Here is a 16,495-nt window from a genome sequence, read left to right on the forward strand (position 1 = left end):
GATGGAAGATGTACACGTAAAATTGCTCTAATCCGGCTGAAACGTCGATATATGCAATAAAAACCGAACTTCTCCCCTTTTCAATATCTTACTCAGTATTTTAACGAGAAACAAATAGATGATTGAAAATGAAGTATTTAAGGTTATTATCTAATCAATTATGTGTTTGCATCATTTTTATCGTAAATATAATGAATTAATAACAATAAACTGAAAATTCACAAAAACGTGGAAAAATGGCAAAATATTGCCTAATTCGATCATATTTTATTTAAATCACATAAAGGAAAAGGAGATGATAAACGTCAAAATATTGCTAAATTCGATGATTTTTCGTACGAAACAAAATGCAAGAAAACTTGCTTAAAATGCAATATTATGCGACATTCTGAGATTTGAAGGCCAAATCACATATCGTGATACTACATGAATTGTATCGAAATATTGGTAAAAATTAATATATTTACGTAATATCAAACTACATGAAAAACGTGAAAAAGTCACTATTTTATCATATTTGAGGATTTTAACTTCAAATCATAGAGCGAGGTTTCGTATTATTTAGATCGAAGAAAAGACATATGACAATGTTGTTTCCAATACAAATGATAAAAAACAATGTTTTCATTAGAATTAACTAAAATGTTCTTGATTTTCCGTTTATATTACCGATGGAAGATGTACACGTAAAACCGCTCTAATCCGGCTGAAACGTCGATATGTGCAATAAAAACCGAACTTCTCCCCTATGCAATATCTTACTCAGTATTTTAACGAGAAACAAATAGATGATTGAAACTGAAGTATTTAAGGTTATTATCTAATCAATTATGTGTTTGCATAATTTTTATCGTATATATAATGAATTAATACCCATAGACTGAAAATTCACAAAAACTTGGAAAAATGGCAAAATATTGCCTAATTCGATGATATTTTATTTAAATCACATAAAGGAAAAGGAGATGATAAACGTCAAAATATTGCTAAATTCGATGATTTTTCATACGAAACAAAATGGAAGAAAACTTGCTTAAAATGCAATATTGTGCGAAATTCTGAGATTTGAAGGCCAAATCACATATCGTGATACTACATGAAATAGTATCGAAATATTGGTAAAAATGAATATATATACGTAATATCAAAGTACATGAAAAACGTGAAAAAAGTCACTATTTTACCATATTTGAGGATTTTAACTTCAAATCAGAGAGCGAGGTTTCGTATTATTTAGATCCAAGAAAAGACATATGACAATGTTGTTTCCAATACAAATTATAAAACCAATGTGTTTTCATTAGAATTAACTAAAATGTTCCTGATTTTCCGTTTATATTACCGATGGAAGATGTACACGTAAAACCGCTCTAATCCGGCTGAAACGTCGATATTTGCAATAAAAACCGAACTTCTCCCCTTTTCAATATCCAACTCAGTATTTTAACGAGAAACAAATGGTTGATTGAAAATGAAGTATTTAAGGTTATTATCTAATGAATTATGTGTTTGCATCATTTTTATCGTATATTTAATGAATTAATAACAATAAACTGAAAATTCACAAAAACTTGGAAAAACGGCAAAATAATGCCTTATTCGATGATATTTTGTTTAAATCACATAAAGGAAAAGGGGATGATAAACGTCAAAATATTGCTAAATTCGACGATTTTTCGTACGAAACAAAATGCAAGAAAACTTGCTTAAAATGCAATATTATGCGAAATCCCGAGATTTGAAGACGAAATCACATATCTTGATACTAGTTGAAATAGTATCGAAATATTGGTAAAAATGAATATATTTACGTAATATCAAACTACATGAAAACCGTAAAAAAAGTCACTATTAACCCATATTTGAGGAATTTAACTTCAAATCATAGAGCGAGGTTTCGTATTATTTAGATCCAAGAAAAGACATATGACAATGTTGTTTCCAATACAAACGATAAAAATAAATGTGTTATCATTAGAATTAACTAAAATGTTCTTGATTTTCTGTTTATATATTACCGATGGAAGATGTGCACGTAACACCGCTCTAATCCGGCTGAAACGTCGATATATGCAATAAAAACCGAACTTCTCCCCTTTTCAATATCTTACTCATTATTTTAACGAGAAACAAATAGATGATTGAAAATGAAGTATTTAACGTTATTATCTAATCAATTATGTGTTTGCATCATTTTTATCGTATATATATAATGAATTAATACCCATAGACTGAAAATTCACAAATTGTGGAAAAACGGCAAAATATTGCCTAATTCGATGATATTTTGTTGAAATCACATAGAGGAAAAGGGGATGATAAACGTCAAAATATTGCTAAATTCGATGATTTTTCGTATGAAACAAAATGCAAGAAAACTTGCTTAAAATGCAATATTATGCGAAATTCTGAGATATTAAGGCGAAATCACATATCTTGATACTACTTGAAATAGTATCGAAATATTGGTAAAAATCAATATATTTACGTAATATCAAACTACAAGAAAAACGTGAAAATTCACTATTTAACCATATTTGAGGAATTTAACTTCAAATCATAGAGCGAGGTTTCGTATTATTTAGATCCAAGAAAAGACATATGACAATGTTGTTTCCAATACAAACGATAAAAATAAATGTGTTTTCATTAGAATTAACTAAAATGTTTTTGATTTCCTGTTTATATATTACCGATGGAAGATGTACACGTAAAACCGCTCTAATCCGGCTGAAACGTCGATATATGCAATAAAAACCGAACTTCTCCCCTTTTCAATATCTTACTCAGTATTTTAACGAGAAACAAATAGATGATTGAAAATGAAGTATTTAAGGTTATTATCTAATCAATTATGTGTTTGCATCATTTTTATCGTATATATAATGAATTAATACCCATAGACTGAAAATTCACAAAAACTTTTAAAAACGCCAAAATATTGCCTAATTCTATGATATTTTGTTTAAATCACATAAAGGAAAAGGAGATGATAAACGTCAAAATATTGCTAAATTCGATGATTTTTCGTACGAAACCAAATGCAAGAAAACTTGCTTAAAATACAATATTATGCGAAATTCTGAGATTTGAAAGCCAAATCACATATCGTGATACTACATGAAATAGTATCGAAATATTGGTAAAAATGAATATATTTACGTAATATCAAACTACATGAAAAACGTGAAAAAAGTCACTGTTTTACCATATTTGAGGATTTTAGCTTCAAATCATACAGCGAGGTTTCGTATTATTTAGATCCAAGAAAAGACATATGACAATGTTGTTTCCAATACAAATGATAAAACCAATGTGTTTTCATTAGAATTAACTAAAATGTTCCTGATTTTCCGTTTATATTACCGATGGAAGATGTACACGTAAAACCGCTCTAATCCGGCTGAAACGTCGATATATGCAATAAAAACCGAACTTCTCCCCTTTTCAATATCCAACTCAGTATTTTAACGAGAAACAAATGGTAAAAATGAATATATATACGTAATATCAAAGTACATGAAAAACGTGAAAAAAGTCACTATTTTACCATATTTGAGGATTTTAACTTCAAATCATAGAGCGAGGTTTCGTATTATTTAGATCCAAGAAAAGACATATGACAATGTTGTTTCCAATACAAATGATAAAACCAATGTGTTTTCATTAGAATTAACTAAAATGTTCCTGATTTTCCGTTTATATTACCGATGGAAGATGTACACGTAAAACCACTCTAATCCGGCTGAAACGTCGATATATGCAATAAAAACCTAACTTCTCCCCTTTTCAATATCCAACTCAGTATTTTAACGAGAAACAAATGGTTGATTGAAAATGAAGTATTTAAGGTAAATTTCTAATCAATTATGTGGTTGCTTCATTTTTATCGTATATTTAATGAATTAATAACAATAAACTGAAAATTCACAAAAACGTGGAAAAACGGCAAAAGATTGCCTTATTCGATGATATTTTGTTTAAATCACATAAAGGAAAAGGGGATGATAAACGTCAAAATATTGCTAAATTCGACGATTTTTCGTACGAAACAAAATGCAAGAAAACTTGCTTAAAATGCAATATTATGCGAAATTCTGAGATTTGAAGACGAAATCACATATCTTGATACTACTTGAAATAGTATCGAAATATTGGTAAAAATGAATATATTTACGTAATATCAAACTACATGAAAAACGTGAAAAAAGTCACTATTTAACTATATTTGAGGAATTTAACTTCAAATCATAGAGCGAGGTTTCGTATTATTTAGATCCAAGAAAAGACATATGACAATGGCACCAGTACAAACGATAAAAATATATGTGTTTTCATTAGAATTAACTAAATTTTTTTTGATTTTCTGTTTATATATTACCGATGGAAGATGTACACGTAAAACTGCTCTAATCCGGCTGAAACGTCGATATATGCAATAAAAACCGAACTTCTCCCCTTTTCAATATCTTACTCAGTATTTTAACGAGAAACAAATAGATGATTGAAAATGAAGTATTTAAGGTTATTATCTAATCAATTATGTGTTTGCATCATTTTTATCGTAAATATAATGAATTAATACCCATAGACTGAAAATTCACACAAACGTGGAAAAACGGCAAAATATTGCCTAATTCGATGATATTTTGTTTAAATCACATAGAGGAAAAGGGGATGATAAACGTCAAATATTGCTAAACTCGATGATTTTTTGTACGAAACAAAATGCAAGAAAACTTGCTTAAAATGCAATATAATGCGACATTCTGAGATTTAAAGGCCAAATCACATATCGTGATACTTCATGTAATAGCATCGAAATATTGGTAATAATGAATATATTTACGTAATATCAAACAACATGATTAACGTGAAAAGGTCACTATTTTACCATATTTGAGGATTTTAACTTCAAATCATAGAGTGAGGTTTCGTATTATTTAGATCCATGAAAAGACATATGACAATGTTGTTTCCAATACAAATGATAAAACCAATGTGTTTTCATTAGAATTAACTAAAATGTTCCTGATTTTCCGTTTATATTACCGATGGAAGATGTACACGTAAAACCGCTCTAATCCGGCTGAAACGTCGATATATGCAATAAAAATCGAACTTCTCCCCATTTATATATCTTACTCAGTATTTTAACGAGAAACAAATAGATGATTGAAAATGAAGTATTTAAGGTTATTATCTAATCACTTATGTGTTTGCATCATTTTTATCGTATATATAATGAATTAATACCCATAAACTGAAAATTCACAAAAACGTGGAAAAACGGCAAAATATTGCCTAATTCGATGATATTTTGTTTAAATTACATAAAGGAAAAGGGGGATGATAAACGTCAAAATATTGCTAAATTCGATGATTTTTCGTACGAAACAAAATGCAAGAAAACTTGCTTAAAATGCAATATTATGCGACATTCTGAGATTTGGAGGCCAAATCACATATCGTGATACTACATGAATAGTATCGAAATATTGGTAAAAATGAATATATTTACGTAATATCAAACTACATGAAAAACGTGAAGAAGTCACTATTTTATCATATTTGAGGATTTTAACTTCAAATCATAGAGCGAGGTTTCGTATTATTTAGATCCAAGAAAAGACATATGACAATGTTGTTTCCAATACAAATGATAAAACCAATGTGTTTTCATTAGAATTAACTAAAATGTTCCTGATTTTCCGTTTATATTACCGATGGAAGATGTACACGTAAAACCACTCTAATCCGGCTGAAACGTCGATATATGCAATAAAAACCTAACTTCTCCCCTTTTCAATATCCAACTCAGTATTTTAACGAGAAACAAATGGTTGATTGAAAATGAAGTATTTAAGGTAAATTTCTAATCAATTATGTGTTTGCATCATTTTTATCGTATATTTAATGAATTAATAACAATAAACTGAAAATTCACAAAAACGTGGAAAAACGGCAAAATATTGCCTTATTCGATGATATTTTGTTTAAATCACATAAAGGAAAAGGGGATGATAAACGTCAAAATATTGCTAAATTCGACGATTTTTCGTACGAAACAAAATGCAAGAAAACTTGCTTAAAATGCAATATTATGCGAAATTCTGAGATTTGAAGACGAAATCACATATCTTGATACTACTTGAAATAGTATCGAAATATTGGTAAAAATGAATATATTTACGTAATATCAAACTACATGAAAAACGTGAAAAAAGTCACTATTTAACTATATTTGAGGAATTTAACTTCAAATCATAGAGCGAGGTTTCGTATTATTTAGATCCAAGAAAAGACATATGACAATGGCACCAGTACAAACGATAAAAATATATGTGTTTTCATTAGAATTAACTAAAATGTTTTTGATTTTCTGTTTATATATTACCGATGGAAGATGTACACGTAAAACTGCTCTAATCCGGCTGAAACGTCGATATATGCAATAAAAACCGAACTTCTCCCCTTTTCAATATCTTACTCAGTATTTTAACGAGAAACAAATAGATGATTGAAAATGAAGTATTTAAGGTTATTATCTAATCAATTATGTGTTTGCATCATTTTTATCGTAAATATAATGAATTAATACCCATAGACTGAAAATTCACACAAACGTGGAAAAACGGCAAAATATTGCCTAATTCGATGATATTTTGTTTAAATCACATAGAGGAAAAGGGGATGATAAACGTCAAAATATTGCTAAACTCGATGATTTTTCGTACGAAACAAAATGCAAGAAAACTTGCTTAAAATGCAATATAATGCGACATTCTGAGATTTAAAGGCCAAATCACATATCGTGATACTTCATGTAATAGCATCGAAATATTGGTAATAATGAATATATTTACGTAATATCAAACAACATGATTAACGTGAAAAGGTCACTATTTTACCATATTTGAGGATTTTAACTTCAAATCATAGAGTGAGGTTTCGTATTATTTAGATCCATGAAAAGACATATGACAATGTTGTTTCCAATACAAATGATAAAACCAATGTGTTTTCATTAGAATTAACTAAAATGTTCCTGATTTTCCGTTTATATTACCGATGGAAGATGTACACGTAAAACCGCTCTAATCCGGCTGAAACGTCGATATATGCAATAAAAATCGAACTTCTCCCCATTTATATATCTTACTCAGTATTTTAACGAGAAACAAATAGATGATTGAAAATGAAGTATTTAAGGTTATTATCTAATCACTTATGTGTTTGCATCATTTTTATCGTATATATAATGAATTAATACCCATAAACTGAAAATTCACAAAAACGTGGAAAAACGGCAAAATATTTCTTAATTCGATGATATTTTGTTTAAATTACATAAAGGAAAAGGGGGATGATAAACGTCAAAATATTGCTAAATTCGATGATTTTTCGAACGAAACAAAATGCAAGAAAACTTGCTTAAAATGCAATATTATGCGACATTCTGAGATTTGGAGGCCAAATCACATATCGTGATACTACATGAATAGTATCGAAATATTGGTAAAAATGAATATATTTACGTAATATCAAACTACATGAAAAACGTGAAAAAGTCACTATTTTATCATATTTGAGGATTTTAACTTCAAATCATAGAGCGAGGTTTCGTATTATTTAGATCCAAGAAAAGACATATGACAATGTTGTTTCCAATACAAATGATAAAACCAATGTGTTTTCATTAGAATTAACTAAAATGTTCCTGATTTTCCGTTTATATTACCGATGGAAGATGTACACGTAAAACCACTCTAATCCGGCTGAAACGTCGATATATGCAATAAAAACCTAACTTCTCCCCTTTTCAATATCCAACTCAGTATTTTAACGAGAAACAAATGGTTGATTGAAAATGAAGTATTTAAGGTAAATTTCTAATCAATTATGTGTTTGCATCATTTTTATCGTATATTTAATGAATTAATAACAATAAACTGAAAATTCACAAAAACGTGGAAAAACGGCAAAATATTGCCTTATTCGATGATATTTTGTTTAAATCACATAAAGGAAAAGGGGATGATAAACGTCAAAATATTGCTAAATTCGACGATTTTTCGTACGAAACAAAATGCAAGAAAACTTGCTTAAAATGCAATATTATGCGAAATTCTGAGATTTGAAGACGAAATCACATATCTTGATACTACTTGAAATAGTATCGAAATATTGGTAAAAATGAATATATTTACGTAATATCAAACTACATGAAAAACGTGAAAAAAGTCACTATTTAACTATATTTGAGGAATTTAACTTCAAATCATAGAGCGAGGTTTCGTATTATTTAGATCCAAGAAAAGACATATGACAATGGCACCAGTACAAACGATAAAAATATATGTGTTTTCATTAGAATTAACTAAAATGTTTTTGATTTTCTGTTTATATATTACCGATGGAAGATGTACACGTAAAACTGCTCTAATCCGGCTGAAACGTCGATATATGCAATAAAAACCGAACTTCTCCCCTTTTCAATATCTTACTCAGTATTTTAACGAGAAACAAATAGATGATTGAAAATGAAGTATTTAAGGTTATTATCTAATCAATTATGTGTTTGCATCATTTTTATCGTAAATATAATGAATTAATACCCATAGACTGAAAATTCACACAAACGTGGAAAAACGGCAAAATATTGCCTAATTCGATGATATTTTGTTTAAATCACATAGAGGAAAAGGGGATGATAAACGTCAAAATATTGCTAAACTCGATGATTTTTCGTACGAAACAAAATGCAAGAAAACTTGCTTAAAATGCAATATAATGCGACATTCTGAGATTTAAAGGCCAAATCACATATCGTGATACTTCATGTAATAGCATCGAAATATTGGTAATAATGAATATATTTACGTAATATCAAACAACATGATTAACGTGAAAAGGTCACTATTTTACCATATTTGAGGATTTTAACTTCAAATCATAGAGTGAGGTTTCGTATTATTTAGATCCATGAAAAGACATATGACAATGTTGTTTCCAATACAAATGATAAAACCAATGTGTTTTCATTAGAATTAACTAAAATGTTCCTGATTTTCCGTTTATATTACCGATGGAAGATGTACACGTAAAACCGCTCTAATCCGGCTGAAACGTCGATATATGCAATAAAAATCGAACTTCTCCCCATTTATATATCTTACTCAGTATTTTAACGAGAAACAAATAGATGATTGAAAATGAAGTATTTAAGGTTATTATCTAATCACTTATGTGTTTGCATCATTTTTATCGTATATATAATGAATTAATACCCATAAACTGAAAATTCACAAAAACGTGGAAAAACGGCAAAATATTTCTTAATTCGATGATATTTTGTTTAAATTACATAAAGGAAAAGGGGGATGATAAACGTCAAAATATTGCTAAATTCGATGATTTTTCGAACGAAACAAAATGCAAGAAAACTTGCTTAAAATGCAATATTATGCGACATTCTGAGATTTGGAGGCCAAATCACATATCGTGATACTACATGAATAGTATCGAAATATTGGTAAAAATGAATATATTTACGTAATATCAAACTACATGAAAAACGTGAAAAAGTCACTATTTTATCATATTTGAGGATTTTAACTTCAAATCATAGAGCGAGGTTTCGTATTATTTAGATCCAAGAAAAGACATATGACAATGTTGTTTCCAATACAAATGATAAAACCAATGTGTTTTCATTAGAATTAACTAAAATGTTCCTGATTTTCCGTTTATATTACCGATGGAAGATGTACACGTAAAACCACTCTAATCCGGCTGAAACGTTGATATATGCAATAAAAACCTAACTTCTCCCCTTTTCAATATCCAACTCAGTATTTTAACGAGAAACAAATGGTTGATTGAAAATGAAGTATTTAAGGTAAATTTCTAATCAATTATGTGTTTGCATCATTTTTATCGTATATTTAATGAATTAATAACAATAAACTGAAAATTCACAAAAACGTGGAAAAACGGCAAAATATTGCCTTATTCGATGATATTTTGTTTAAATCACATAAAGGAAAAGGGGATGATAAACGTCAAAATATTGCTAAATTCGACGATTTTTCGTACGAAACAAAATGCAAGAAAACTTGCTTAAAATGCAATATTATGCGAAATTCTGAGATTTGAAGACGAAATCACATATCTTGATACTACTTGAAATAGTATCGAAATATTGGTAAAAATGAATATATTTACGTAATATCAAACTACATGAAAAACGTGAAAAAAGTCACTATTTAACTATATTTGAGGAATTTAACTTCAAATCATAGAGCGAGGTTTCGTATTATTTAGATCCAAGAAAAGACATATGACAATGGCACCAGTACAAACGATAAAAATATATGTGTTTTCATTAGAATTAACTAAAATGTTTTTGATTTTCTGTTTATATATTACCGATGGAAGATGTACACGTAAAACTGCTCTAATCCGGCTGAAACGTCGATATATGCAATAAAAACCGAACTTCTCCCCTTTTCAATATCTTACTCAGTATTTTAACGAGAAACAAATAGATGATTGAAAATGAAGTATTTAAGGTTATTATCTAATCAATTATGTGTTTGCATCATTTTTATCGTAAATATAATGAATTAATACCCATAGACTGAAAATTCACACAAACGTGGAAAAACGGCAAAATATTGCCTAATTCGATGATATTTTGTTTAAATCACATAGAGGAAAAGGGGATGATAAACGTCAAAATATTGCTAAACTCGATGATTTTTCGTACGAAACAAAATGCAAGAAAACTTGCTTAAAATGCAATATAATGCGACATTCTGAGATTTAAAGGCCAAATCACATATCGTGATACTTCATGTAATAGCATCGAAATATTGGTAATAATGAATATATTTACGTAATATCAAACAACATGATTAACGTGAAAAGGTCACTATTTTACCATATTTGAGGATTTTAACTTCAAATCATAGAGTGAGGTTTCGTATTATTTAGATCCATGAAAAGACATATGACAATGTTGTTTCCAATACAAATGATAAAACCAATGTGTTTTCATTAGAATTAACTAAAATGTTCCTGATTTTCCGTTTATATTACCGATGGAAGATGTACACGTAAAACCGCTCTAATCCGGCTGAAACGTCGATATATGCAATAAAAATCGAACTTCTCCCCATTTATATATCTTACTCAGTATTTTAACGAGAAACAAATAGATGATTGAAAATGAAGTATTTAAGGTTATTATCTAATCACTTATGTGTTTGCATCATTTTTATCGTATATATAATGAATTAATACCCATAAACTGAAAATTCACAAAAACGTGGAAAAACGGCAAAATATTTCTTAATTCGATGATATTTTGTTTAAATTACATAAAGGAAAAGGGGGATGATAAACGTCAAAATATTGCTAAATTCGATGATTTTTCGAACGAAACAAAATGCAAGAAAACTTGCTTAAAATGCAATATTATGCGACATTCTGAGATTTGGAGGCCAAATCACATATCGTGATACTACATGAATAGTATCGAAATATTGGTAAAAATGAATATATTTACGTAATATCAAACTACATGAAAAACGTGAAAAAGTCACTATTATATCATATTTGAGGATTTTAACTTCAAATCATAGAGCGAGGTTTCGTATTATTTAGATCCAAGAAAAGACATATGACAATGTTGTTTCCAATACAAATGATAAAACCAATGTGTTTTCATTAGAATTAACTAAAATGTTCCTGATTTTCCGTTTATATTACCGATGGAAGATGTACACGTAAAACCACTCTAATCCGGCTGAAACGTTGATATATGCAATAAAAACCTAACTTCTCCCCTTTTCAATATCCAACTCAGTATTTTAACGAGAAACAAATGGTTGATTGAAAATGAAGTATTTAAGGTAAATTTCTAATCAATTATGTGTTTGCATCATTTTTATCGTATATTTAATGAATTAATAACAATAAACTGAAAATTCACAAAAACGTGGAAAAACGGCAAAATATTGCCTTATTCGATGATATTTTGTTTAAATCACATAAAGGAAAAGGGGATGATAAACGTCAAAATATTGCTAAATTCGACGATTTTTCGTACGAAACAAAATGCAAGAAAACTTGCTTAAAATGCAATATTATGCGAAATTCTGAGATTTGAAGACGAAATCACATATCTTGATACTACTTGAAATAGTATCGAAATATTGGTAAAAATGAATATATTTACGTAATATCAAACTACATGAAAAACGTGAAAAAAGTCACTATTTAACTATATTTGAGGAATTTAACTTCAAATCATAGAGCGAGGTTTCGTATTATTTAGATCCAAGAAAAGACATATGACAATGGCACCAGTACAAACGATAAAAATATATGTGTTTTCATTAGAATTAACTAAAATGTTTTTGATTTTCTGTTTATATATTACCGATGGAAGATGTACACGTAAAACTGCTCTAATCCGGCTGAAACGTCGATATATGCAATAAAAACCGAACTTCTCCCCTTTTCAATATCTTACTCAGTATTTTAACGAGAAACAAATAGATGATTGAAAATGAAGTATTTAAGGTTATTATCTAATCAATTATGTGTTTGCATCATTTTTATCGTAAATATAATGAATTAATACCCATAGACTGAAAATTCACACAAACGTGGAAAAACGGCAAAATATTGCCTAATTCGATGATATTTTGTTTAAATCACATAGAGGAAAAGGGGATGATAAACGTCAAAATATTGCTAAACTCGATGATTTTTCGTACGAAACAAAATGCAAGAAAACTTGCTTAAAATGCAATATAATGCGACATTCTGAGATTTAAAGGCCAAATCACATATCGTGATACTTCATGTAATAGCATCGAAATATTGGTAATAATGAATATATTTACGTAATATCAAACAACATGATTAACGTGAAAAGGTCACTATTTTACCATATTTGAGGATTTTAACTTCAAATCATAGAGTGAGGTTTCGTATTATTTAGATCCATGAAAAGACATATGACAATGTTGTTTCCAATACAAATGATAAAACCAATGTGTTTTCATTAGAATTAACTAAAATGTTCCTGATTTTCCGTTTATATTACCGATGGAAGATGTACACGTAAAACCGCTCTAATCCGGCTGAAACGTCGATATATGCAATAAAAATCGAACTTCTCCCCATTTATATATCTTACTCAGTATTTTAACGAGAAACAAATAGATGATTGAAAATGAAGTATTTAAGGTTATTATCTAATCACTTATGTGTTTGCATCATTTTTATCGTATATATAATGAATTAATACCCATAAACTGAAAATTCACAAAAACGTGGAAAAACGGCAAAATATTGCTTAATTCGATGATATTTTGTTTAAATTACATAAAGGAAAAGGGGGATGATAAACGTCAAAATATTGCTAAATTCGATGATTTTTCGTACGAAACAAAATGCAAGAAAACTTGCTTAAAATGCAATATTATGCGACATTCTGAGATTTGGAGGCCAAATCACATATCGTGATACTACATGAATAGTATCGAAATATTGGTAAAAATGAATATATTTACGTAATATCAAACTACATGAAAAACGTGAAAAAGTCACTATTTTATCATATTTGAGGATTTTACTTCAAATCATAGAGCGAGGTTTCGTATTATTTAGATCCAAGAAAAGACATATGACAATGTTGTTTCCAATACAAATGATAAAACCAATGTGTTTTCATTAGAATTAACTAAAATGTTCCTGATTTTCCGTTTATATTACCGATGGAAGATGTACACGTAAAACCACTCTAATCCGGCTGAAACGTCGATATATGCAATAAAAACCTAACTTCTCCCCTTTTCAATATCCAACTCAGTATTTTAACGAGAAACAAATGGTTGATTGAAAATGAAGTATTTAAGGTAAATTTCTAATCAATTATGTGTTTGCATCATTTTTATCGTATATTTAATGAATTAATAACAATAAACTGAAAATTCACAAAAACGTGGAAAAACGGCAAAATATTGCCTTATTTGATGATATTTTGTTTAAATCACATAAAGGAAAAGGGGATGATAAACGTCAAAATATTGCTAAATTCGACGATTTTTCGTACGAAACAAAATGCAAGAAAACTTGCTTAAAATGCAATATTATGCGAAATTCTGAGATTTGAAGACGAAATCACATATCTTGATACTACTTGAAATAGTATCGAAATATTGGTAAAAATGAATATATTTACGTAATATCAAACTACATGAAAAACGTGAAAAAAGTCACTATTTAACTATATTTGAGGAATTTAACTTCAAATCATAGAGCGAGGTTTCGTATTATTTAGATCCAAGAAAAGACATATGACAATGGCACCAGTACAAACGATAAAAATATATGTTTTCATTAGAATTAACTAAAATGTTTTTGATTTTCTGTTTATATATTACCGATGGAAGATGTACACGTAAAACTGCTCTAATCCGGCTGAAACGTCGATATATGCAATAAAAACCGAACTTCTCCCCTTTTCAATATCTTACTCAGTATTTTAACGAGAAACAAATAGATGATTGAAAATGAAGTATTTAAGGTTATTATCTAATCAATTATGTGTTTGCATCATTTTTATCGTAAATATAATGAATTAATACCCATAGACTGAAAATTCACACAAACGTGGAAAAACGGCAAAATATTGCCTAATTCGATGATATTTTGTTTAAATCACATAGAGGAAAAGGGGATGATAAACGTCAAAATATTGCTAAACTCGATGATTTTTCGTACGAAACAAAATTTCAAGAAAACTTGCTTAAAATGCAATATAATGCGACATTCTGAGATTTAAAGGCCAAATCACATATCGTGATACTTCATGTAATAGCATCGAAATATTGGTAATAATGAATATATTTACGTAATATCAAACTACATGATTAACGTGAAAAGGTCACTATTTTACCATATTTGAGGATTTTAACTTCAAATCATAGAGTGAGGTTTCGTATTATTTAGATCCATGAAAAGACATATGACAATGTTGTTTCCAATACAAATGATAAAACCAATGTGTTTTCATTAGAATTAACTAAAATGTTCCTGATTTTCCGTTTATATTACCGATGGAAGATGTACACGTAAAACCGCTCTAATCCGGCTGAAACGTCGATATGTGCAATAAAAACCGAACTTCTCCCCTTTGCAATATCTTACTCAGTATTTTAACGAGAAACAAATAGATGATTGAAACTGAAGTATTTAAGGTTATTATCTAATCAATTATGTGTTTGCATAATTTTTATCGTATATATAATGAATTAATACCAATAGACAGAAAATTCACAAAAACGTGGAAAAATGGCAAAATATTGCCTAATTCGATGATATTTTATTAAATCACATAAAGGAAAAGGAGATGATAAACGTCAAAATATTGCTAAATTCGATGATTTTTCGTACGCAACAAAATGGAAGAAAACTTGCTTAAAATGCAATATTATGCGACATTCTGAGATTTGAAGGCCAAATCACATATCGTGATACTACATGAAATAGTATCGAAATATTGGTAAAAATGAATATATATACGTAATATCAAAGTACATGAAAAACGTGAAAAAAGTCACTATTTTACCATATTTGAGGATTTTAACTTCAAATCAGAGAGCGAGGTTTCGTATTATTTAGATCCAAGAAAAGACATGACAATGTTGTTTCCAATACAAATTATAAAACCAATGTGTTTTCATTAGAATTAACTAAAATGTTCTTGATTTTCCGTTTATATTACCGATGGAAGATGTACACGTAAAACCGCTCTAATCCGGCTGAAACGTCGATATATGCAATAAAAACCGAACTTCTCCCCTTTTCAATATCCAACTCAGTATTTTAACGAGAAACAAATGGTTGATTGAAAATGAAGTATTTAAGGTAAATTTCTAATCAATTATGTGTTTGCATCATTTTTATCGTATATTTAATGAATTAATAACAATAAACTGAAAATTCACAAAAACGTGGAAAAATGGCAAAATATTGCCTAATTCGATCATATTTTATTTAAATCACACAAAGGAAAAGGAGATGATAAACGTCAAAATATTGCTAAATTCGATGATTTTTCGTACGAAACAAAATGCAAGAAAACTTGCTTAAAATGCAATATTATGCGACATTCTGAGATTTGAAGGCCAAATCACATATCGTGATACTACATGAATTGTATCGAAATATTGGTAAAAATGAATATATTTACGTAATATCAAACTACATGAAAAACGTGAAAAAGTCACTATTTTATCATATTTGAGGATTTTAACTTCAAATCATAGAGCGAGGTTTCGTATTATTTAGATCGAAGAAAAGACATATGACAATGTTGTTTCCAATACAAATGATAAAAAACAATGTTTTCATTAGAATTAACTAAAATGTTCTTGATTTTCCGTTTATATTACCGATGGAAGATGTACACGTA

This window comes from Procambarus clarkii, chromosome 66 (assembly GCF_040958095.1).
Source record: "Procambarus clarkii isolate CNS0578487 chromosome 66, FALCON_Pclarkii_2.0, whole genome shotgun sequence".
NCBI lineage: Eukaryota > Metazoa > Arthropoda > Malacostraca > Decapoda > Cambaridae > Procambarus > Procambarus clarkii.